The 24657-nt window shown below is 63.0% G+C and overlaps 4 non-coding genes across 4 annotated transcripts; all 4 read right to left on the reverse strand.

Moving 5' to 3' along the window:
- Positions 1 to 423: 423 nt before the first annotated feature.
- LOC131866243 (5S ribosomal RNA) lies at positions 424 to 542 on the reverse strand. Its single transcript, XR_009364866.1, has one exon. It is a non-coding gene; the product is annotated as a 5S ribosomal RNA (ribosomal RNA).
- Positions 543 to 8347: 7805 nt separating this feature from the next.
- On the reverse strand, positions 8348 to 8466 carry LOC131866245 (5S ribosomal RNA). Its single transcript, XR_009364868.1, has one exon. It is a non-coding gene; the product is annotated as a 5S ribosomal RNA (ribosomal RNA).
- Positions 8467 to 16271: 7805 nt separating this feature from the next.
- Positions 16272 to 16390, reverse strand: LOC131866246 (5S ribosomal RNA). The gene has a single exon (XR_009364869.1). It is a non-coding gene; the product is annotated as a 5S ribosomal RNA (ribosomal RNA).
- A 7804-nt stretch (positions 16391 to 24194) lies between these two features.
- Positions 24195 to 24313, reverse strand: LOC131866247 (5S ribosomal RNA). The gene has a single exon (XR_009364870.1). It is a non-coding gene; the product is annotated as a 5S ribosomal RNA (ribosomal RNA).
- Between the last annotated feature and the right edge of the window lie 344 nt (positions 24314 to 24657).

The raw sequence follows: 24657 nt of genomic DNA on the forward strand, positions 1-24657 counted from the left end.
GGTGCGCTCCGAAGTGTGCTCCAAAGCTCTCTCCAGCTGCGTGCACCTGCCCCGGCCGCGCACCCGGCCCCGCCCAGCTTCGCTCACCTGTCCCGGGCGTCTGGTGCGGAACCTTAGAGTAAGAAACATCACCGTGCACCTTGGCCAACGTGCGCGACTCGACCGAGCGCGCACTGGCCGAGGTGCACACCGATTTCACCTGGGTGCGCGCGCAGCACCTCGGGCGCACCGGGGTGCGCGCACAACGCCCGGGTTGCACCGTGGCCTGTGTGCTCGGGGCGCCTCGGGTGCGCGCTCGGTGTCGCCCCCCGCGCGCGCGGTAGTGCGGGCAGCGCACCCCGGCCCGGCCCGGCCCCGACGAGAACGCAAACGGGCAAAAGGTTTATTCAAATAGCATTGCGACGCCCGGCGAAAAACTAAAAAAGGGTGCAACACCGGGACTTCCCGGGAGGTCACCCATCCCAGTACTACTCCGGCCCAAGCGCGCTTAACTGCGGAGTTCTGATGGGATCCGGTGCACTAACGCTGGTATGATCGCACCCGTTATGAGCTTGTCGCAGTGTGTACTTAGCAAACCGCGACCCACGTGCGAATCCACCCCGGCCACCCACCCCCGTCGAGGTGCACACCCTCCCTCGCGAAGTGCGCCCCGTTCGCCAAGTGTGAGCCCTGCCCGGGTGCGCGCACCTTGCTAGGGCGTCGGGTGTGCACCCGGCCCGGCCTACGTGCGTGCACCTGGAGGGGGCGTCGTGTGCGTGCAGTGTCCCGTCTGCAACGCGGTGCCCACACACCACCTCGGGCGCAACGACCTGCGCTCACATGTGGGCCGAGTGCACCTTGGTGCATGTTCGGGGCGCCTCGGGTGCACGCTCGATCTTGCCCCGGTGCACCAAGGCGCTCGGTTTGCCCCGGGTGCGCACTTGGTGCAAGGTGGGCACCCAAAATAGGGATCAAGCACCAAAACACAAGTTTCGGGATGCAAAATGGGACCCAAGGACCACAAATGCGTTCCAAGACCCATGATGGGTCCACGAGAACAAAAATGTGTTCCGAGACTTAATAAACAAATATTGGGTTTTAGGAGAAGAAACATGCTCTGATGCCCAAAACGAGAATCGACCCCGAAAAGGCCACAGGCCAAAAGTGGGATGCGAGACAAAAAAAAATGGGACCCGAGGACCAAAATTGGGTTCCCAGGTCGAAGACAGGGCAACCGGACAAGAAACGACCTCTAAGGCTCGAAATGAGTCCCGACGACTAAAACTTGACAAGAAGCACCCATCAGGCACCCAACTCGACACCCATGGGATGCCGACCCACCCGGGCTTCCACCTAGCACACCTTGGCACCCACCCACCCTCGCACCCAACCTCGCACCCAACTTAGCACCTTTGAACCCACATTGGCACTCACCCTGACCCTGGCACCTTGGAACCCACATTGGCACTCACCTTGACCCTGGCACCCACCTTTGCACTCACCTTGGGACCCACCCTGGCTCCCACCTCGGCACCCACCCAGACACCCACCTTGGTTCCTTGGCACCCACCTTGGATCCTTGGCACCCACCCCGACACCCACCTTGGCACGCAACTTGGCTACTTGCCACCCACCTTGGCTCCTTGACGCCCACCCCGACAACCACCCCGTGACCTACCCTGGCTAGGGTTGGTGCACACCCACCCTGGTGCCCACCTTGGCACCCACCCTATGACCCACCTTGGCACGCACCTTAGTACCCACCCCGTTACCCACCCTAGGACCCACCCCGTGACCCACCTTGGCCAGGGTGGGTGCCTTGGTGCGCACAACTTGCCTGGGCTGCACACCAGGGCGGGCTCAAGATGGCACCCAGCGTTCCGTTTTTTTCACTATCTTTCAAAACGGAAATTTTAAAATCTCATTTTTTTCTTTTTTTTGCCTTTTCTGGAAATTAGTGAAGGCAGCGCATCAAAGGTGCGCAATGCTGGTGCGAACCCGGGAGCGCTCCGATGTGTGCTCCAAGGTGCGGCGTGCACGAAGTCCGAGCCCGGTTTGCCCCGGGTGCGCACCTCGCGTGCACCTTCGCCGGGGTGAGCACCTTGGCTGGGTTGCGCGCCCTGGTGCGTACCAAGGAGCGCTCTGAAGTGTGCTCCAAGGTGCGGCGTGCACGAAGTCGGAGCCCGGTTTGCCCCGGGTGTGCACCTCGGGTGCGCACCTCGCGTGCACCTTCGCTGCGGTGGGCACCTTGGCTGGGTTGCGCGCCTTGGTGGGCACCATGCAGTGCACGAAGTCGGAGCCCGGTTTGCCCCGGGCGCGCACCTCCGCCAGGGTGGGCACCTTGGTGCGCACAACTTGCCTGGGCTGCGCATCAGGAAGGGCTCAAGATGGCACCCGCGTTCCGTTTTTTTCACTATCTTTCAGAACGGAAATTTTAAAATATCGTTTTTTTTTGCCTTTTCTGGAAATTAGTGAAGGCAGCGCATCAAAGGTGCGCAACGCTGGTGCGAACCTGGGAGCGCTCCGATGTGTGCTCCAAGGTGCGGCGTGCACGAAGTCGGAGCCCGGTTTGCCTCGGGTGCGCCCTGGTGGGCACCATGGTGCGCACCAAGGAGCGCTCCGAAGTGTGCTCCAAGGTGCGGCCTGCACGAAGTCGGAGCCCGGTTTGCCCCGGGTGTGCACCTCGGGTGGGCACCTTGGTGCGCATGCCTTGCCTGGGCTGCGCACCAGGGCGGGCTCAAGATGGCACCCGCGTTCCTTTTTTTTCACTATCTTTCAAAACGGAAATTTTAAAATCTCATTTTTTTTTGCCTTTTTCTGGAAATTAGTGAAGGCAGCGCATCAAAGGTGCGCACCTCGCTGCCCACCACGGTGCGCAACGCCGGTGGGCACCCGGGAGTGCTTCGAAGTGTGCTCCAAGGTGCTGCGTGCACGTTGTCGGAGCCCGGTTTGCCCCGGGTGCGCACCTCGCGTGCACCTTCGTCGGGGTGGGCACCTTGGCTTGGTTTGCCCCGGCTGCGCTCCGAAGCGGGGTTATTGGAGCGCCGCCTCTTTTTTTGTCGGAGCGTTTGGTGGGGTTTCTCGCATTGGCTCTTCCGAGGCCCGGTTGCCACCCTGGCGCGCACGAAGTCGGAAGTAGGGTTAATTGCCCGGGTGCGCACCTTTGCCAGGGTGGCACCTTACCTGGGCTGCGCACCAGGGCGGGCTCAAGATGGCACGCGCGTTCCGTTTTTTTCACTATCTTTCAAAACGGAAATTTTAAAATCTCCTTTTTTTTTTGCCTTTTCTGGAAATTAGTGAAGGCAGCGCATCAAAGGTGCGCACCTCGCTGCCCACCTTGGTGTGCTCTGAGGTGCGCACCCGGGAGCGCTACGAAGTGTGCTCCAAGGTGCGGCGTGCACGTTGTCGGAGCCCGGTTTGCCCCGGGTGCGCACCTCGCCTGCACCTTGGCCGGGGTGGGCACCTTGGCTGGGTTTGCCCAGGGTGCGCTCCGAAGCGGGGTTACTGGAGCGCCCCCTCTTTTTTTGTCAGAGAGTTTGGTGGGGTTTCTCGCATTGGCTCTTCCCAGGCCCGGTTGTTGGGTGCGCTCCCACCCTGGCGCGCGCGAAGTTGGAAGTTGGGTTAATTGCCCGGGCGCGCACCTTCGCCAGGGTGGGCACCTTGGTGCGCAAACCTTGGCTGGGCTGCGCACCAGGGCGGGCTCAAGATGGCACCAGCATTCCCTTTTTCTCACTATCTTTCAAAACGGAAATTTTAAAATCTCGTTTTTTTTTTGCCTTTTATGGAAATTAGTGAAGGCATCGCATCAAAGGTGCGCACCTCGCTGCCCACCTTGGTGTGCTCCGAGGTGCCCACCACGGTGCGCAACGCCGGTGCGAACCCGGGAGCGCCCCGATGTGTGCTCCAAGGTGCGGCGTGCACGAAGTCGGACCCCGGTTTGCCCCGGGTGCGCACCTCGCGTGCACCTTGGTGCGCACACCTTGGCTGGGTTGCGCGGCCTGGTGGGCACCATGGTGCGCACCAAGGAGCGCTCCGAAGTGTGCTCCAAGGTGCGGCGTGCACGAAGTCGGAGCCCGGTTTGCCCCGGGTGCGCACCTTCGCCGCGGTGGGCACCATGGCGTGCACGAAGTCGGAGCCCGGTTTGCCCCGGGTGCGCACCTCGCGTGCACCTTCGCCGGGGTGGGCACCTCGGCTGGGTTGCGCGCCCTGGTGCGCACCAAGGAGCGCTCTGAAGTGTGCTCCAAGGTGCGGCGTGCACGAAGTCGGAGCCCGGTTTGCCCCGGGTGTGCACCTCGCGTGCACCTTCGCTGCGGTGGGCACCTTGGCTGGGTTGCGCGCCTTGGTGGGCACCATGCAGTGCACGAAGTCGGAGCCCGGTTTGCCCCGGGCGCGCACCTCCGCCAGGGTGGGCACCTTGGTGCGCACAACTTGCCTGGGCTGCGCACCAGGAAGGGCTCAAGATGGCACCCGCGTTCCGTTTTTTTCACTATCTTTCAGAACGGAAATTTTAAAATATCGTTTTTTTTTGCCTTTTCTGGAAATTAGTGAAGGCAGCGCATCAAAGGTGCGCAACGCTGGTGCGAACCTGGGAGCGCTCCGATGTGTGCTCCAAGGTGCGGCGTGCACGAAGTCGGACCCCGGTTTGCCCCGGGTGCGCACCTCGCGTGCACCTTGGTGCGCACACCTTGGCTGGGTTGCGCGCCCTGGTGGGCACCATGGTGCGCACCAAGGAGCGCTCCGAAGTGTGCTCCAAGGTGCGGCGTGCACGAAGTCGGAGCCCGGTTTGCCCCGGGTGCGCACCTCGCGTGCACCTTCGCCGCGGTGGGCACCATGGCGTGCACGAAGTCGGAGCCCGGTTTGCCCCGGGTGCGCACCTCGCGTGCACCTTCGCCGGGGTGGGCACCTTAGTGTGCAGACCTTGGCTGGGTTGCGCGCCCTGGTGGGCACCATGGTGCGCACCAAGGAGCGCTCCGAAGTGTGCTCCAAGGTGCGGCCTGCACGAAGTCGGAGCCCGGTTTGCCCCGGGTGTGCACCTCGGGTGGGCACCTTGGTGCGCATGCCTTGCCTGGGCTGCGCACCAGGGCGGGCTCAAGATGGCACCCGCGTTCCTTTTTTTTCACTATCTTTCAAAACGGAAATTTTAAAATCTCATTTTTTTTTGCCTTTTTCTGGAAATTAGTGAAGGCAGCGCATCAAAGGTGCGCACCTCGCTGCCCACCACGGTGCGCAACGCCGGTGGGCACCCGGGAGTGCTTCGAAGTGTGCTCCAAGGTGCTGCGTGCACGTTGTCGGAGCCCGGTTTGCCCCGGGTGCGCACCTCGCGTGCACCTTCGTCGGGGTGGGCACCTTGGCTGGGTTTGCCCCGGCTGCGCTCCGAAGCGGGGTTATTGGAGCGCCGCCTCTTTTTTTGTCGGAGCGTTTGGTGGGGTTTCTCGCATTGGCTCTTCCGAGGCCCGGTTGCCACCCTGGCGCGCACGAAGTCGGAAGTAGGGTTAATTGCCCGGGTGCGCACCTTTGCCAGGGTGGGCACCTTACCTGGGCTGCGCACCAGGGCGGGCTCAAGATGGCACGCGCGTTCCGTTTTTTTCACTATCTTTCAAAACGGAAATTTTAAAATCTCCTTTTTTTTTTGCCTTTTCTGGAAATTAGTGAAGGCAGCGCATCAAAGGTGCGCACCTCGCTGCCCACCTTGGTGTGCTCTGAGGTGCGCACCCGGGAGCGCTACGAAGTGTGCTCCAAGGTGCGGCGTGCACGTTGTCGGAGCCCGGTTTGCCCCGGGTGCGCACCTCGCCTGCACCTTGGCCGGGGTGGGCACCTTGGCTGGGTTTGCCCAGGGTGCGCTCCGAAGCGGGGTTACTGGAGCGCCCCCTCTTTTTTTGTCAGAGCGTTTGGTGGGGTTTCTCGCATTGGCTCTTCCCAGGCCCGGTTGTTGGGTGCGCTCCCACCCTGGCGCGCGCGAAGTTGGAAGTTGGGTTAATTGCCCGGGCGCGCACCTTCGCCAGGGTGGGCACCTTGGTGCGCACACCTTGGCTGGGCTGCGCACCAGGGCGGGCTCAAGATGGCACCAGCATTCCCTTTTTCTCACTATCTTTCAAAACGGAAATTTTAAAATCTCGTTTTTTTTTTGCCTTTTATGGAAATTAGTGAAGGCATCGCATCAAAGGTGCGCACCTCGCTGCCCACCTTGGTGTGCTCCGAGGTGCCCACCACGGTGCGCAACGCCGGTGCGAACCCGGGAGCGCCCCGATGTGTGCTCCAAGGTGCGGCGTGCACGAAGTCGGACCCCGGTTTGCCCCGGGTGCGCACCTCGCGTGCACCTTGGTGCGCACACCTTGGCTGGGTTGCGCGGCCTGGTGGGCACCATGGTGCGCACCAAGGAGCGCTCCGAAGTGTGCTCCAAGGTGCGGCGTGCACGAAGTCGGAGCCCGGTTTGCCCCGGGTACGCACCTCGCGTGCACCTTCGCCGGGGTGGGCACCTCGGCTGGGTTGCGCGCCCTGGTGCGCACCAAGGAGCGCTCCGAAGTGTGCTCCAAGGTGCGGCGTGCACGAAGTCGGAGCCCGGTTTGCCCCGGGTGCGCACCTTCGCCGCGGTGCGCACCATGGCGTGCACGAAGTCGGAGCCCGGTTTGCCCCGGGTGCGCACCTCGCGTGCACCTTCGGCGGGGTTGCGCGCCCTGGTGGGCACCATGGTGCGCACCAAGGAGCGCTCCGAAGTGTGCTCCAAGGTGCGGCGTGCACGAAGTCGGAGCCCGGTTTGCCCCGGGTGCGCACCTCGCGTGCACCTTCGGCGGGGTTGCGCGCCCTGGTGGGCACCATGGTGCGCACCAAGGAGCGCTCCGAAGTGTGCTCCAAGGTGCGGCGTGCACGAAGTCGGAGCCCGGTTTGCCCCGGGTGCGCACCTCGCGTGCACCTTCGCCGCGGTGGGCACCATGGCGTGCACGAAGTCGGAGCCCGGTTTGCCCCGGGTGCGCACCTCGCGTGCACCTTCGCCGGGGTGGGCACCTCGGCTGGGTTGCGCGCCCTGGTGCGCACCAAGGAGCGCTCCGAAGTGTGCTCCAAGGTGCGGCGTGCACGAAGTCGGAGCCCGGTTTGCCCCGGGTGCGCACCTCGCGTGCACCTTCGCCAGGGTGGGCACCTCGGTGCGCACACCTTCTCAATGTTTTCTTGCCTTTTCTGGAAATTGGTGAAGGCAGCGCATCAAAGGTGCGCACCTCGGTGTGCTCCGAGGTGCGAACCCGAGAGCGCTCCGAGGTGCCCACGAAGTCGAAAGTCGGGTTAATTGCATTGTTTTCCCCGGGTGCGCTCCGAGGTGCGCAACATCGGCGCGCACCAAGGAGGGCTCCGAAGTGTGCTCCAAGGTGCGCACGATGGCGTGCACCTCTGGTGCGCACGATTCGGAGCTCGGTTTGACCGGGGTGCGCACACCTTGGCTGGGTTGCGCACCTTTTGTGCGCTCCAAGGTGCGCACGAAGTCGGAGCTCGGTTTGCCCCGGGTGCGCACCTTCGCCAGGGTGCGCACCTTGATGCGCACGCCTTGGCTGGGCTGCGCACCTTGGTGGGCGCCATGGTGCGCACCTTTCGTGCGCTCCAAGGTGCGCACGAAGTCGGAGCTCGGTTTGCCCCGGGTGCGCACCTTGGTGGGCGCCATGGTGCACTCCGAGGTGCCCAAGATTGGTGCGCACCAAGGAGCGCTCCGAAGTGCGCTCCAAGGTGCGCGCGAAGTCGAAAGTTGGGTTAATTGTCCGGTTTGCCTCGGGTGCGCACCTTGCGTGCACCTTCGCCAGGGTGGGCGCCTTGGTGCGCACACCTTGGCTGGGCTGCGCACACCTTGGCACCCGCGTTTCCTTCATTTTAAATTTTTTTTTTTTACAATCTCTCAAGTGGGAAATTCTATAATCTCAACTTTTTTTGCCTTTTCAGGAAACTTTTGAATGGAGCGCATCATTGGTGCGCTCCGAAGTGTGCTCCAAAGCTCTCTCCAGCTGCGTGCACCTGCCCCGGCCGCGCACCCGGCCCCGCCCAGCTTCGCTCACCTGTCCCGGGCGTCTGGTGCGGAACCTTAGAGTAAGAAACATCACCGTGCACCTTGGCCAACGTGCGCGACTCGACCGAGCGCGCACTGGCCGAGGTGCACACCGATTTCACCTGGGTGCGCGCGCAGCACCTCGGGCGCACCGGGGTGCGCGCACAACGCCCGGGTTGCACCGTGGCCTGTGTGCTCGGGGCGCCTCGGGTGCGCGCTCGGTGTCGCCCCCGCGCGCGCGGTAGTGCGGGCAGCGCACCCCGGCCCGGCCCGGCCCCGACGAGAACGCAAACGGGCAAAAGGTTTATTCAAATAGCATTGCGACGCCCGGCGAAAAACTAAAAAAGGGTGCAACACCGGGACTTCCCGGGAGGTCACCCATCCCAGTACTACTCCGGCCCAAGCGCGCTTAACTGCGGAGTTCTGATGGGATCCGGTGCACTAACGCTGGTATGATCGCACCCGTTATGAGCTTGTCGCAGTGTGTACTTAGCAAACCGCGACCCACGTGCGAATCCACCCCGGCCACCCACCCCCGTCGAGGTGCACACCCTCCCTCGCGAAGTGCGCCCCGTTCGCCAAGTGTGAGCCCTGCCCGGGTGCGCGCACCTTGCTAGGGCGTCGGGTGTGCACCCGGCCCGGCCTACGTGCGTGCACCTGGAGGGGGCGTCGTGTGCGTGCAGTGTCCCGTCTGCAACGCGGTGCCCACACACCACCTCGGGCGCAACGACCTGCGCTCACATGTGGGCCGAGTGCACCTTGGTGCATGTTCGGGGCGCCTCGGGTGCACGCTCGATCTTGCCCCGGTGCACCAAGGCGCTCGGTTTGCCCCGGGTGCGCACTTGGTGCAAGGTGGGCACCCAAAATAGGGATCAAGCACCAAAACACAAGTTTCGGGATGCAAAATGGGACCCAAGGACCACAAATGCGTTCCAAGACCCATGATGGGTCCACGAGAACAAAAATGTGTTCCGAGACTTAATAAACAAATATTGGGTTTTAGGAGAAGAAACATGCTCTGATGCCCAAAACGAGAATCGACCCCGAAAAGGCCACAGGCCAAAAGTGGGATGCGAGACAAAAAAAAATGGGACCCGAGGACCAAAATTGGGTTCCCAGGTCGAAGACAGGGCAACCGGACAAGAAACGACCTCTAAGGCTCGAAATGAGTCCCGACGACTAAAACTTGACAAGAAGCACCCATCAGGCACCCAACTCGACACCCATGGGATGCCGACCCACCCGGGCTTCCACCTAGCACACCTTGGCACCCACCCACCCTCGCACCCAACCTCGCACCCAACTTAGCACCTTTGAACCCACATTGGCACTCACCCTGACCCTGGCACCTTGGAACCCACATTGGCACTCACCTTGACCCTGGCACCCACCTTTGCACTCACCTTGGGACCCACCCTGGCTCCCACCTCGGCACCCACCCAGACACCCACCTTGGTTCCTTGGCACCCACCTTGGATCCTTGGCACCCACCCCGACACCCACCTTGGCACGCAACTTGGCTACTTGCCACCCACCTTGGCTCCTTGACGCCCACCCCGACAACCACCCCGTGACCTACCCTGGCTAGGGTTGGTGCACACCCACCCTGGTGCCCACCTTGGCACCCACCCTATGACCCACCTTGGCACGCACCTTAGTACCCACCCCGTTACCCACCCTAGGACCCACCCCGTGACCCACCTTGGCCAGGGTGGGTGCCTTGGTGCGCACAACTTGCCTGGGCTGCACACCAGGGCGGGCTCAAGATGGCACCCGCGTTCCGTTTTTTTCACTATCTTTCAAAACGGAAATTTTAAAATCTCATTTTTTTCTTTTTTTTGCCTTTTCTGGAAATTAGTGAAGGCAGCGCATCAAAGGTGCGCAATGCTGGTGCGAACCCGGGAGCGCTCCGATGTGTGCTCCAAGGTGCGGCGTGCACGAAGTCCGAGCCCGGTTTGCCCCGGGTGCGCACCTCGCGTGCACCTTCGCCGGGGTGAGCACCTTGGCTGGGTTGCGCGCCCTGGTGCGTACCAAGGAGCGCTCTGAAGTGTGCTCCAAGGTGCGGCGTGCACGAAGTCGGAGCCCGGTTTGCCCCGGGTGTGCACCTCGGGTGCGCACCTCGCGTGCACCTTCGCTGCGGTGGGCACCTTGGCTGGGTTGCGCGCCTTGGTGGGCACCATGCAGTGCACGAAGTCGGAGCCCGGTTTGCCCCGGGCGCGCACCTCCGCCAGGGTGGGCACCTTGGTGCGCACAACTTGCCTGGGCTGCGCATCAGGAAGGGCTCAAGATGGCACCCGCGTTCCGTTTTTTTCACTATCTTTCAGAACGGAAATTTTAAAATATCGTTTTTTTTTGCCTTTTCTGGAAATTAGTGAAGGCAGCGCATCAAAGGTGCGCAACGCTGGTGCGAACCTGGGAGCGCTCCGATGTGTGCTCCAAGGTGCGGCGTGCACGAAGTCGGAGCCCGGTTTGCCTCGGGTGCGCCCTGGTGGGCACCATGGTGCGCACCAAGGAGCGCTCCGAAGTGTGCTCCAAGGTGCGGCCTGCACGAAGTCGGAGCCCGGTTTGCCCCGGGTGTGCACCTCGGGTGGGCACCTTGGTGCGCATGCCTTGCCTGGGCTGCGCACCAGGGCGGGCTCAAGATGGCACCCGCGTTCCTTTTTTTTCACTATCTTTCAAAACGGAAATTTTAAAATCTCATTTTTTTTTGCCTTTTTCTGGAAATTAGTGAAGGCAGCGCATCAAAGGTGCGCACCTCGCTGCCCACCACGGTGCGCAACGCCGGTGGGCACCCGGGAGTGCTTCGAAGTGTGCTCCAAGGTGCTGCGTGCACGTTGTCGGAGCCCGGTTTGCCCCGGGTGCGCACCTCGCGTGCACCTTCGTCGGGGTGGGCACCTTGGCTTGGTTTGCCCCGGCTGCGCTCCGAAGCGGGGTTATTGGAGCGCCGCCTCTTTTTTTGTCGGAGCGTTTGGTGGGGTTTCTCGCATTGGCTCTTCCGAGGCCCGGTTGCCACCCTGGCGCGCACGAAGTCGGAAGTAGGGTTAATTGCCCGGGTGCGCACCTTTGCCAGGGTGGCACCTTACCTGGGCTGCGCACCAGGGCGGGCTCAAGATGGCACGCGCGTTCCGTTTTTTTCACTATCTTTCAAAACGGAAATTTTAAAATCTCCTTTTTTTTTTGCCTTTTCTGGAAATTAGTGAAGGCAGCGCATCAAAGGTGCGCACCTCGCTGCCCACCTTGGTGTGCTCTGAGGTGCGCACCCGGGAGCGCTACGAAGTGTGCTCCAAGGTGCGGCGTGCACGTTGTCGGAGCCCGGTTTGCCCCGGGTGCGCACCTCGCCTGCACCTTGGCCGGGGTGGGCACCTTGGCTGGGTTTGCCCAGGGTGCGCTCCGAAGCGGGGTTACTGGAGCGCCCCCTCTTTTTTTGTCAGAGAGTTTGGTGGGGTTTCTCGCATTGGCTCTTCCCAGGCCCGGTTGTTGGGTGCGCTCCCACCCTGGCGCTGCGCGAAGTTGGAAGTTGGGTTAATTGCCCGGGCGCGCACCTTCGCCAGGGTGGGCACCTTGGTGCGCAAACCTTGGCTGGGCTGCGCACCAGGGCGGGCTCAAGATGGCACCAGCATTCCCTTTTTCTCACTATCTTTCAAAACGGAAATTTTAAAATCTCGTTTTTTTTTTGCCTTTTATGGAAATTAGTGAAGGCATCGCATCAAAGGTGCGCACCTCGCTGCCCACCTTGGTGTGCTCCGAGGTGCCCACCACGGTGCGCAACGCCGGTGCGAACCCGGGAGCGCCCCGATGTGTGCTCCAAGGTGCGGCGTGCACGAAGTCGGACCCCGGTTTGCCCCGGGTGCGCACCTCGCGTGCACCTTGGTGCGCACACCTTGGCTGGGTTGCGCGGCCTGGTGGGCACCATGGTGCGCACCAAGGAGCGCTCCGAAGTGTGCTCCAAGGTGCGGCGTGCACGAAGTCGGAGCCCGGTTTGCCCCGGGTGCGCACCTTCGCCGCGGTGGGCACCATGGCGTGCACGAAGTCGGAGCCCGGTTTGCCCCGGGTGCGCACCTCGCGTGCACCTTCGCCGGGGTGGGCACCTCGGCTGGGTTGCGCGCCCTGGTGCGCACCAAGGAGCGCTCTGAAGTGTGCTCCAAGGTGCGGCGTGCACGAAGTCGGAGCCCGGTTTGCCCCGGGTGTGCACCTCGCGTGCACCTTCGCTGCGGTGGGCACCTTGGCTGGGTTGCGCGCCTTGGTGGGCACCATGCAGTGCACGAAGTCGGAGCCCGGTTTGCCCCGGGCGCGCACCTCCGCCAGGGTGGGCACCTTGGTGCGCACAACTTGCCTGGGCTGCGCACCAGGAAGGGCTCAAGATGGCACCCGCGTTCCGTTTTTTTCACTATCTTTCAGAACGGAAATTTTAAAATATCGTTTTTTTTTGCCTTTTCTGGAAATTAGTGAAGGCAGCGCATCAAAGGTGCGCAACGCTGGTGCGAACCTGGGAGCGCTCCGATGTGTGCTCCAAGGTGCGGCGTGCACGAAGTCGGACCCCGGTTTGCCCCGGGTGCGCACCTCGCGTGCACCTTGGTGCGCACACCTTGGCTGGGTTGCGCGCCCTGGTGGGCACCATGGTGCGCACCAAGGAGCGCTCCGAAGTGTGCTCCAAGGTGCGGCGTGCACGAAGTCGGAGCCCGGTTTGCCCCGGGTGCGCACCTCGCGTGCACCTTCGCCGCGGTGGGCACCATGGCGTGCACGAAGTCGGAGCCCGGTTTGCCCCGGGTGCGCACCTCGCGTGCACCTTCGCCGGGGTGGGCACCTTAGTGTGCAGACCTTGGCTGGGTTGCGCGCCCTGGTGGGCACCATGGTGCGCACCAAGGAGCGCTCCGAAGTGTGCTCCAAGGTGCGGCCTGCACGAAGTCGGAGCCCGGTTTGCCCCGGGTGTGCACCTCGGGTGGGCACCTTGGTGCGCATGCCTTGCCTGGGCTGCGCACCAGGGCGGGCTCAAGATGGCACCCGCGTTCCTTTTTTTTCACTATCTTTCAAAACGGAAATTTTAAAATCTCATTTTTTTTTGCCTTTTTCTGGAAATTAGTGAAGGCAGCGCATCAAAGGTGCGCACCTCGCTGCCCACCACGGTGCGCAACGCCGGTGGGCACCCGGGAGTGCTTCGAAGTGTGCTCCAAGGTGCTGCGTGCACGTTGTCGGAGCCCGGTTTGCCCCGGGTGCGCACCTCGCGTGCACCTTCGTCGGGGTGGGCACCTTGGCTGGGTTTGCCCCGGCTGCGCTCCGAAGCGGGGTTATTGGAGCGCCGCCTCTTTTTTTGTCGGAGCGTTTGGTGGGGTTTCTCGCATTGGCTCTTCCGAGGCCCGGTTGCCACCCTGGCGCGCACGAAGTCGGAAGTAGGGTTAATTGCCCGGGTGCGCACCTTTGCCAGGGTGGGCACCTTACCTGGGCTGCGCACCAGGGCGGGCTCAAGATGGCACGCGCGTTCCGTTTTTTTCACTATCTTTCAAAACGGAAATTTTAAAATCTCCTTTTTTTTTTGCCTTTTCTGGAAATTAGTGAAGGCAGCGCATCAAAGGTGCGCACCTCGCTGCCCACCTTGGTGTGCTCTGAGGTGCGCACCCGGGAGCGCTACGAAGTGTGCTCCAAGGTGCGGCGTGCACGTTGTCGGAGCCCGGTTTGCCCCGGGTGCGCACCTCGCCTGCACCTTGGCCGGGGTGGGCACCTTGGCTGGGTTTGCCCAGGGTGCGCTCCGAAGCGGGGTTACTGGAGCGCCCCCTCTTTTTTTGTCAGAGCGTTTGGTGGGGTTTCTCGCATTGGCTCTTCCCAGGCCCGGTTGTTGGGTGCGCTCCCACCCTGGCGCGCGCGAAGTTGGAAGTTGGGTTAATTGCCCGGGCGCGCACCTTCGCCAGGGTGGGCACCTTGGTGCGCACACCTTGGCTGGGCTGCGCACCAGGGCGGGCTCAAGATGGCACCAGCATTCCCTTTTTCTCACTATCTTTCAAAACGGAAATTTTAAAATCTCGTTTTTTTTTTGCCTTTTATGGAAATTAGTGAAGGCATCGCATCAAAGGTGCGCACCTCGCTGCCCACCTTGGTGTGCTCCGAGGTGCCCACCACGGTGCGCAACGCCGGTGCGAACCCGGGAGCGCCCCGATGTGTGCTCCAAGGTGCGGCGTGCACGAAGTCGGACCCCGGTTTGCCCCGGGTGCGCACCTCGCGTGCACCTTGGTGCGCACACCTTGGCTGGGTTGCGCGGCCTGGTGGGCACCATGGTGCGCACCAAGGAGCGCTCCGAAGTGTGCTCCAAGGTGCGGCGTGCACGAAGTCGGAGCCCGGTTTGCCCCGGGTACGCACCTCGCGTGCACCTTCGCCGGGGTGGGCACCTCGGCTGGGTTGCGCGCCCTGGTGCGCACCAAGGAGCGCTCCGAAGTGTGCTCCAAGGTGCGGCGTGCACGAAGTCGGAGCCCGGTTTGCCCCGGGTGCGCACCTTCGCCGCGGTGCGCACCATGGCGTGCACGAAGTCGGAGCCCGGTTTGCCCCGGGTGCGCACCTCGCGTGCACCTTCGGCGGGGTTGCGCGCCCTGGTGGGCACCATGGTGCGCACCAAGGAGCGCTCCGAAGTGTGCTCCAAGGTGCGGCGTGCACGAAGTCGGAGCCCGGTTTGCCCCGGGTGCGCACCTCGCGTGCACCTTCGGCGGGGTTGCGCGCCCTGGTGGGCACCATGGTGCGCACCAAGGAGCGCTCCGAAGTGTGCTCCAAGGTGCGGCGTGCACGAAGTCGGAGCCCGGTTTGCCCCGGGTGCGCACCTCGCGTGCACCTTCGCCGCGGTGGGCACCATGGCGTGCACGAAGTCGGAGCCCGGTTTGCCCCGGGTGCGCACCTCGCGTGCACCTTCGCCGGGGTGGGCACCTCGGCTGGGTTGCGCGCCCTGGTGCGCACCAAGGAGCGCTCCGAAGTGTGCTCCAAGGTGCGGCGTGCACGAAGTCGGAGCCCGGTTTGCCCCGGGTGCGCACCTCGCGTGCACCTTCGCCAGGGTGGGCACCTCGGTGCGCACACCTTCTCAATGTTTTCTTGCCTTTTCTGGAAATTGGTGAAGGCAGCGCATCAAAGGTGCGCACCTCGGTGTGCTCCGAGGTGCGAACCCGAGAGCGCTCCGAGGTGCCCACGAAGTCGAAAGTCGGGTTAATTGCATTGTTTTCCCCGGGTGCGCTCCGAGGTGCGCAACATCGGCGCGCACCAAGGAGGGCTCCGAAGTGTGCTCCAAGGTGCGCACGATGGCGTGCACCTCTGGTGCGCACGATTCGGAGCTCGGTTTGACCGGGGTGCGCACACCTTGGCTGGGTTGCGCACCTTTTGTGCGCTCCAAGGTGCGCACGAAGTCGGAGCTCGGTTTGCCCCGGGTGCGCACCTTCGCCAGGGTGCGCACCTTGATGCGCACGCCTTGGCTGGGCTGCGCACCTTGGTGGGCGCCATGGTGCGCACCTTTCGTGCGCTCCAAGGTGCGCACGAAGTCGGAGCTCGGTTTGCCCCGGGTGCGCACCTTGGTGGGCGCCATGGTGCACTCCGAGGTGCCCAAGATTGGTGCGCACCAAGGAGCGCTCCGAAGTGCGCTCCAAGGTGCGCGCGAAGTCGAAAGTTGGGTTAATTGTCCGGTTTGCCTCGGGTGCGCACCTTGCGTGCACCTTCGCCAGGGTGGGCGCCTTGGTGCGCACACCTTGGCTGGGCTGCGCACACCTTGGCACCCGCGTTTCCTTCATTTTAAATTTTTTTTTTTTACAATCTCTCAAGTGGGAAATTCTATAATCTCAACTTTTTTTGCCTTTTCAGGAAACTTTTGAATGGAGCGCATCATTGGTGCGCTCCGAAGTGTGCTCCAAAGCTCTCTCCAGCTGCGTGCACCTGCCCCGGCCGCGCACCCGGCCCCGCCCAGCTTCGCTCACCTGTCCCGGGCGTCTGGTGCGGAACCTTAGAGTAAGAAACATCACCGTGCACCTTGGCCAACGTGCGCGACTCGACCGAGCGCGCACTGGCCGAGGTGCACACCGATTTCACCTGGGTGCGCGCGCAGCACCTCGGGCGCACCGGGGTGCGCGCACAACGCCCGGGTTGCACCGTGGCCTGTGTGCTCGGGGCGCCTCGGGTGCGCGCTCGGTGTCGCCCCCGCGCGCGCGGTAGTGCGGGCAGCGCACCCCGGCCCGGCCCGGCCCCGACGAGAACGCAAACGGGCAAAAGGTTTATTCAAATAGCATTGCGACGCCCGGCGAAAAACTAAAAAAGGGTGCAACACCGGGACTTCCCGGGAGGTCACCCATCCCAGTACTACTCCGGCCCAAGCGCGCTTAACTGCGGAGTTCTGATGGGATCCGGTGCACTAACGCTGGTATGATCGCACCCGTTATGAGCTTGTCGCAGTGTGTACTTAGCAAACCGCGACCCACGTGCGAATCCACCCCGGCCACCCACCCCCGTCGAGGTGCACACCCTCCCTCGCGAAGTGCGCCCCGTTCGCCAAGTGTGAGCCCTGCCCGGGTGCGCGCACCTTGCTAGGGCGTCGGGTGTGCACCCGGCCCGGCCTACGTGCGTGCACCTGGAGGGGGCGTCGTGTGCGTGCAGTGTCCCGTCTGCAACGCGGTGCCCACACACCACCTCGGGCGCAACGACCTGCGCTCACATGTGGGCCGAGTGCACCTTGGTGCATGTTCGGGGCGCCTCGGGTGCACGCTCGATCTTGCCCCGGTGCACCAAGGCGCTCGGTTTGCCCCGGGTGCGCACTTGGTGCAAGGTGGGCACCCAAAATAGGGATCAAGCACCAAAACACAAGTTTCGGGATGCAAAATGGGACCCAAGGACCACAAATGCGTTCCAAGACCCATGATGGGTCCACGAGAACAAAAATGTGTTCCGAGACTTAATAAACAAATATTGGGTTTTAGGAGAAGAAACATGCTCTGATGCCCAAAACGAGAATCGACCCCGAAAAGGCCACAGGCCAAAAGTGGGATGCGAGACAAAAAAAAATGGGACCCGAGGACCAAAATTGGGTTCCCAGGTCGAAGACAGGGCAACCGGACAAGAAACGACCTCTAAGGCTCGAAATGAGTCCCGACGACTAAAACTTGACAAGAAGCACCCATCAGGCACCCAACTCGACACCCATGGGATGCCGACCCACCCGGGCTTCCACCTAGCACACCTTGGCACCCACCCACCCTCGCACCCAACCTCGCACCCAACTTAGCACCTTTGAACCCACATTGGCACTCACCCTGACCCTGGCACCTTGGAACCCACATTGGCACTCACCTTGACCCTGGCACCCACCTTTGCACTCACCTTGGGACCCACCCTGGCTCCCACCTCGGCACCCACCCAGACACCCACCTTGGTTCCTTGGCACCCACCTTGGATCCTTGGCACCCACCCCGACACCCACCTTGGCACGCAACTTGGCTACTTGCCACCCACCTTGGCTCCTTGACGCCCACCCCGACAACCACCCCGTGACCTACCCTGGCTAGGGTTGGTGCACACCCACCCTGGTGCCCACCTTGGCACCCACCCTATGACCCACCTTGGCACGCACCTTAGTACCCACCCCGTTACCCACCCTAGGACCCACCCCGTGACCCACCTTGGCCAGGGTGGGTGCCTTGGTGCGCACAACTTGCCTGGGCTGCACACCAGGGCGGGCTCAAGATGGCACCCGCGTTCCGTTTTTTTCACTATCTTTCAAAACGGAAATTTTAAAATCTCATTTTTTTCTTTTTTTTGCCTTTTCTGGAAATTAGTGAAGGCAGCGCATCAAAGGTGCGCAATGCTGGTGCGAACCCGGGAGCGCTCCGATGTGTGCTCCAAGGTGCGGCGTGCACGAAGTCCGAGCCCGGTTTGCCCCGGGTGCGCACCTCGCGTGCACCTTCGCCGGGGTGAGCACCTTGGCTGGGTTGCGCGCCCTGGTGCGTACCAAGGAGCGCTCTGAAGTGTGCTCCAAGGTGCGGCGTGCACGAAGTCGGAGCCCGGTTTGCCCCGGGTGTGCACCTCGGGTGCGCACCTCGCGTGCACCTTCGCTGCGGTGGGCACCTTGGCTGGGTTGCGCGCCTTGGTGGGCACCATGCAGTGCACGAAGTCGGAGCCCGGTTTGCCCCGGGCGCGCACCTCCGCCAGGGTGGGCACCTTGGTGCGCACAACTTGCCTGGGCTGCGCATCAGGAAGGGCTCAAGATGGCACCCGCGTTCCGTTTTTTTCACTATCTTTCAGAACGGAAATTTTAAAATATCGTTTTTTTTTGCCTTTTCTGGAAATTAGTGAAGGCAGCGCATCAAAGGTGCGCAACGCTGGTGCGAACCTGGGAGCGCTCCGATGTGTGCTCCAAGGTGCGGCGTGCACGAAGTCGGAGCCCGGTTTGCCTCGGGTGCGCCCTGGTGGGCACCATGGTGCGCACCAAGGAGCGCTCCGAAGTGTGCTCCAAGGTGCGGCCTGCACGAAGTCGGAGCCCGGTTTGCCCCGGGTGTGCACCTCGGGTGGGCACCTTGGTGCGCATGCCTTGCCTGGGCTGCGCACCAGGGCGGGCTCAAGATGGCACCCGCGTTCCTTTTTTTTCACTATCTTTCAAAACGGAAATTTTAAAATCTCATTTTTTTTTGCCTTTTTCTGGAAATTAGTGAAGGCAGCGCATCAAAGGTGCGCACCTCGCTGCCCACCACGGTGCGCAACGCCGGTGGGCACCCGGGAGTGCTTCGAAGTGTGCTCCAAGGTGCTGCGTGCACGTTGTCGGAGCCCGGTTTGCCCCGGGTGCGCACCTCGCGTGCACCTTCGTCGGGGTGGGCACCTTGGCTTGGTTTGCCCCGGCTGCGCTCCGAAGCGGGGTTATTGGAGCGCCGCCTCTTTTTTTGTCGGAGCGTTTGGTGGGGTTTCTCGCATTGGCTCTTCCGAGGCCCGGTTGCCACCCTGGCGCGCACGAAGTCGGAAGTAGGGTTAATTGCCCGGGTGCGCACCTTTGCCAGGGTGGCACCTTACCTGGGCTGCGCACCAGGGCGGGCTCAAGATGGCACGCGCGTTCCGTTTTTTTCACTATCTTTCAAAACGGAAATTTTAAAATCTCCTTTTTTTTTTGCCTTTTCTGGAAATTAGTGAAGGCAGCGCATCAAAGGTGCGCACCTCGCTGCCCACCTTGGTGTGCTCTGAGGTGCGCACCCGGGAGCGCTACGAAGTGTGCTCCAAGGTGCGGCGTGCACGTTGTCGGAGCCCGGTTTGCCCCGGGTGCGCACCTCGCCTGCACCTTGGCCGGGGTGGGCACCTTGGCTGGGTTTGCCCAGGGTGCGCTCCGAAGCGGGGTTACTGGAGCGCCCCCTCTTTTTTTGTCAGAGAGTTTGGTGGGGTTTCTCGCATTGGCTCTTCCCAGGCCCGGTTGTTGGGTGCGCTCCCACCCTGGCGCGCGCGAAGTTGGAAGTTGGGTTAATTGCCCGGGCGCGCACCTTCGCCAGGGTGGGCACCTTGGTGCGCAAACCTTGGCTGGGCTGCGCACCAGGGCGGGCTCAAGATGGCACCAGCATTCCCTTTTTCTCACTATCTTTCAAAACGGAAATTTTAAAATCTCGTTTTTTTTTTGCCTTTTATGGAAATTAGTGAAGGCATCGCATCAAAGGTGCGCACCTCGCTGCCCACCTTGGTGTGCTCCGAGGTGCCCACCACGGTGCGCAACGCCGGTGCGAACCCGGGAGCGCCCCGATGTGTGCTCCAAGGTGCGGCGTGCACGAAGTCGGACCCCGGTTTGCCCCGGGTGCGCACCTCGCGTGCACCTTGGTGCGCACACCTTGGCTGGGTTGCGCGGCCTGGTGGGCACCATGGTGCGCACCAAGGAGCGCTCCGAAGTGTGCTCCAAGGTGCGGCGTGCACGAAGTCGGAGCCCGGTTTGCCCCGGGTGCGCACCTTCGCCGCGGTGGGCACCATGGCGTGCACGAAGTCGGAGCCCGGTTTGCCCCGGGTGCGCACCTCGCGTGCACCTTCGCCGGGGTGGGCACCTCGGCTGGGTTGCGCGCCCTGGTGCGCACCAAGGAGCGCTCTGAAGTGTGCTCCAAGGTGCGGCGTGCACGAAGTCGGAGCCCGGTTTGCCCCGGGTGTGCACCTCGCGTGCACCTTCGCTGCGGTGGGCACCTTGGCTGGGTTGCGCGCCTTGGTGGGCACCATGCAGTGCACGAAGTCGGAGCCCGGTTTGCCCCGGGCGCGCACCTCCGCCAGGGTGGGCACCTTGGTGCGCACAACTTGCCTGGGCTGCGCACCAGGAAGGGCTCAAGATGGCACCCGCGTTCCGTTTTTTTCACTATCTTTCAGAACGGAAATTTTAAAATATCGTTTTTTTTTGCCTTTTCTGGAAATTAGTGAAGGCAGCGCATCAAAGGTGCGCAACGCTGGTGCGAACCTGGGAGCGCTCCGATGTGTGCTCCAAGGTGCGGCGTGCACGAAGTCGGACCCCGGTTTGCCCCGGGTGCGCACCTCGCGTGCACCTTGGTGCGCACACCTTGGCTGGGTTGCGCGCCCTGGTGGGCACCATGGTGCGCACCAAGGAGCGCTCCGAAGTGTGCTCCAAGGTGCGGCGTGCACGAAGTCGGAGCCCGGTTTGCCCCGGGTGCGCACCTCGCGTGCACCTTCGCCGCGGTGGGCACCATGGCGTGCACGAAGTCGGAGCCCGGTTTGCCCCGGGTGCGCACCTCGCGTGCACCTTCGCCGGGGTGGGCACCTTAGTGTGCAGACCTTGGCTGGGTTGCGCGCCCTGGTGGGCACCATGGTGCGCACCAAGGAGCGCTCCGAAGTGTGCTCCAAGGTGCGGCCTGCACGAAGTCGGAGCCCGGTTTGCCCCGGGTGTGCACCTCGGGTGGGCACCTTGGTGCGCATGCCTTGCCTGGGCTGCGCACCAGGGCGGGCTCAAGATGGCACCCGCGTTCCTTTTTTTTCACTATCTTTCAAAACGGAAATTTTAAAATCTCATTTTTTTTTGCCTTTTTCTGGAAATTAGTGAAGGCAGCGCATCAAAGGTGCGCACCTCGCTGCCCACCACGGTGCGCAACGCCGGTGGGCACCCGGGAGTGCTTCGAAGTGTGCTCCAAGGTGCTGCGTGCACGTTGTCGGAGCCCGGTTTGCCCCGGGTGCGCACCTCGCGTGCACCTTCGTCGGGGTGGGCACCTTGGCTGGGTTTGCCCCGGCTGCGCTCCGAAGCGGGGTTATTGGAGCGCCGCCTCTTTTTTTGTCGGAGCGTTTGGTGGGGTTTCTCGCATTGGCTCTTCCGAGGCCCGGTTGCCACCCTGGCGCGCACGAAGTCGGAAGTAGGGTTAATTGCCCGGGTGCGCACCTTTGCCAGGGTGGGCACCTTACCTGGGCTGCGCACCAGGGCGGGCTCAAGATGGCACGCGCGTTCCGTTTTTTTCACTATCTTTCAAAACGGAAATTTTAAAATCTCCTTTTTTTTTTGCCTTTTCTGGAAATTAGTGAAGGCAGCGCATCAAAGGTGCGCACCTCGCTGCCCACCTTGGTGTGCTCTGAGGTGCGCACCCGGGAGCGCTACGAAGTGTGCTCCAAGGTGCGGCGTGCACGTTGTCGGAGCCCGGTTTGCCCCGGGTGCGCACCTCGCCTGCACCTTGGCCGGGGTGGGCACCTTGGCTGGGTTTGCCCAGGGTGCGCTCCGAAGCGGGGTTACTGGAGCGCCCCCTCTTTTTTTGTCAGAGCGTTTGGTGGGGTTTCTCGCATTGGCTCTTCCCAGGCCCGGTTGTTGGGTGCGCTCCCACCCTGGCGCGCGCGAAGTTGGAAGTTGGGTTAATTGCCCGGGCGCGCACCTTCGCCAGGGTGGGCACCTTGGTGCGCACACCTTGGCTGGGCTGCGCACCAGGGCGGGCTCAAGATGGCACCAGCATTCCCTTTTTCTCACTATCTTTCAAAACGGAAATTTTAAAATCTCGTTTTTTTTTTGCCTTTTATGGAAATTAGTGAAGGCATCGCATCAAAGGTGCGCACCTCGCTGCCCACCTTGGTGTGCTCCGAGGTGCCCACCACGGTGCGCAACGCCGGTGCGAACCCGGGAGCGCCCCGATGTGTGCTCCAAGGTGCGGCGTGCACGAAGTCGGACCCCGGTTTGCCCCGGGTGCGCACCTCGCGTGCACCTTGGTGCGCACACCTTGGCTGGGTTGCGCGGCCTGGTGGGCACCATGGTGCGCACCAAGGAGCGCTCCGAAGTGTGCTCCAAGGTGCGGCGTGCACGAAGTCGGAGCCCGGTTTGCCCCGGGTACGCACCTCGCGTGCACCTTCGCCGGGGTGGGCACCTCGGCTGGGTTGCGCGCCCTGGTGCGCACCAAGGAGCGCTCCGAAGTGTGCTCCAAGGTGCGGCGTGCACGAAGTCGGAGCCCGGTTTGCCCCGGGTGCGCACCTTCGCCGCGGTGCGCACCATGGCGTGCACGAAGTCGGAGCCCGGTTTGCCCCGGGTGCGCACCTCGCGTGCACCTTCGGCGGGGTTGCGCGCCCTGGTGGGCACCATGGTGCGCACCAAGGAGCGCTCCGAAGTGTGCTCCAAGGTGCGGCGTGCACGAAGTCGGAGCCCGGTTTGCCCCGGGTGCGCACCTCGCGTGCACCTTTGGCGGGGTTGCGCGCCCTGGTGGGCACCATGGTGCGCACCAAGGAGCGCTCCGAAGTGTGCTCCAAGGTGCGGCGTGCACGAAGTCGGAGCCCGGTTTGCCCCGGGTGCGCACCTCGCGTGCACCTTCGCCGCGGTGGGCACCATGGCGTGCACGAAGTCGGAGCCCGGTTTGCCCCGGGTGCGCACCTCGCGTGCACCTTCGCCGGGGTGGGCACCTCGGCTGGGTTGCGCGCCCTGGTGCGCACCAAGGAGCGCTCCGAAGTGTGCTCCAAGGTGCGGCGTGCACGAAGTCGGAGCCCGGTTTGCCCCGGGTGCGCACCTCGCGTGCACCTTCGCCAGGGTGGGCACCTCGGTGCGCACACCTTCTCAATGTTTTCTTGCCTTTTCTGGAAATTGGTGAAGGCAGCGCATCAAAGGTGCGCACCTCGGTGTGCTCCGAGGTGCGAACCCGAGAGCGCTCCGAGGTGCCCACGAAGTCGAAAGTCGGGTTAATTGCATTGTTTTCCCCGGGTGCGCTCCGAGGTGCGCAACATCGGCGCGCACCAAGGAGGGCTCCGAAGTGTGCTCCAAGGTGCGCACGATGGCGTGCACCTCTGGTGCGCACGATTCGGAGCTCGGTTTGACCGGGGTGCGCACACCTTGGCTGGGTTGCGCACCTTTTGTGCGCTCCAAGGTGCGCACGAAGTCGGAGCTCGGTTTGCCCCGGGTGCGCACCTTCGCCAGGGTGCGCACCTTGATGCGCACGCCTTGGCTGGGCTGCGCACCTTGGTGGGCGCCATGGTGCGCACCTTTCGTGCGCTCCAAGGTGCGCACGAAGTCGGAGCTCGGTTTGCCCCGGGTGCGCACCTTGGTGGGCGCCATGGTGCACTCCGAGGTGCCCAAGATTGGTGCGCACCAAGGAGCGCTCCGAAGTGCGCTCCAAGGTGCGCGCGAAGTCGAAAGTTGGGTTAATTGTCCGGTTTGCCTCGGGTGCGCACCTTGCGTGCACCTTCGCCAGGGTGGGCGCCTTGGTGCGCACACCTTGGCTGGGCTGCGCACACCTTGGCACCCGCGTTTCCTTCATTTTAAATTTTTTTTTTTTACAATCTCTCAAGTGGGAAATTCTATAATCTCAACTTTTTTTGCCTTTTCAGGAAACTTTTGAATGGAGCGCATCATTGGTGCGCTCCGAAGTGTGCTCCAAAGCTCTCTCCAGCTGCGTGCACCTGCCCCGGCCGCGCACCCGGCCCCGCCCAGCTTCGCTCACCTGTCCCGGGCGTCTGGTGCGGAACCTTAGAGTAAGAAACATCACCGTGCACCTTGGCCAACGTGCGCGACTCGACCGAGCGCGCACTGGCCGAGGTGCACACCGATTTCACCTGGGTGCGCGCGCAGCACCTCGGGCGCACCGGGGTGCGCGCACAACGCCCGGGTTGCACCGTGGCCTGTGTGCTCGGGGCGCCTCGGGTGCGCGCTCGGTGTCGCCCCCGCGCGCGCGGTAGTGCGGGCAGCGCACCCCGGCCCGGCCCGGCCCCGACGAGAACGCAAACGGGCAAAAGGTTTATTCAAATAGCATTGCGACGCCCGGCGAAAAACTAAAAAAGGGTGCAACACCGGGACTTCCCGGGAGGTCACCCATCCCAGTACTACTCCGGCCCAAGCGCGCTTAACTGCGGAGTTCTGATGGGATCCGGTGCACTAACGCTGGTATGATCGCACCCGTTATGAGCTTGTCGCAGTGTGTACTTAGCAAACCGCGACCCACGTGCGAATCCACCCCGGCCACCCACCCCCGTCGAGGTGCACACCCTCCCTCGCGAAGTGCGCCCCGTTCGCCAAGTGTGAGCCCTGCCCGGGTGCGCGCACCTTGCTAGGGCGTCGGGTGTGCACCCGGCCCGGCCTACGTGCGTGCACCTGGAGGGGGCGTCGTGTGCGTGCAGTGTCCCGTCTGCAACGCGGTGCCCACACACCACCTCGGGCGCAACGACCTGCGCTCACATGTGGGCCGAGTGCACCTTGGTGCATGTTCGGGGCGCCTCGGGTGCACGCTCGATCTTGCCCCGGT

The sequence above is a fragment of the Cryptomeria japonica genome, unplaced genomic scaffold (assembly GCF_030272615.1).
Source record: "Cryptomeria japonica unplaced genomic scaffold, Sugi_1.0 HiC_scaffold_138, whole genome shotgun sequence".
Lineage (NCBI taxonomy): Eukaryota > Viridiplantae > Streptophyta > Pinopsida > Cupressales > Cupressaceae > Cryptomeria > Cryptomeria japonica.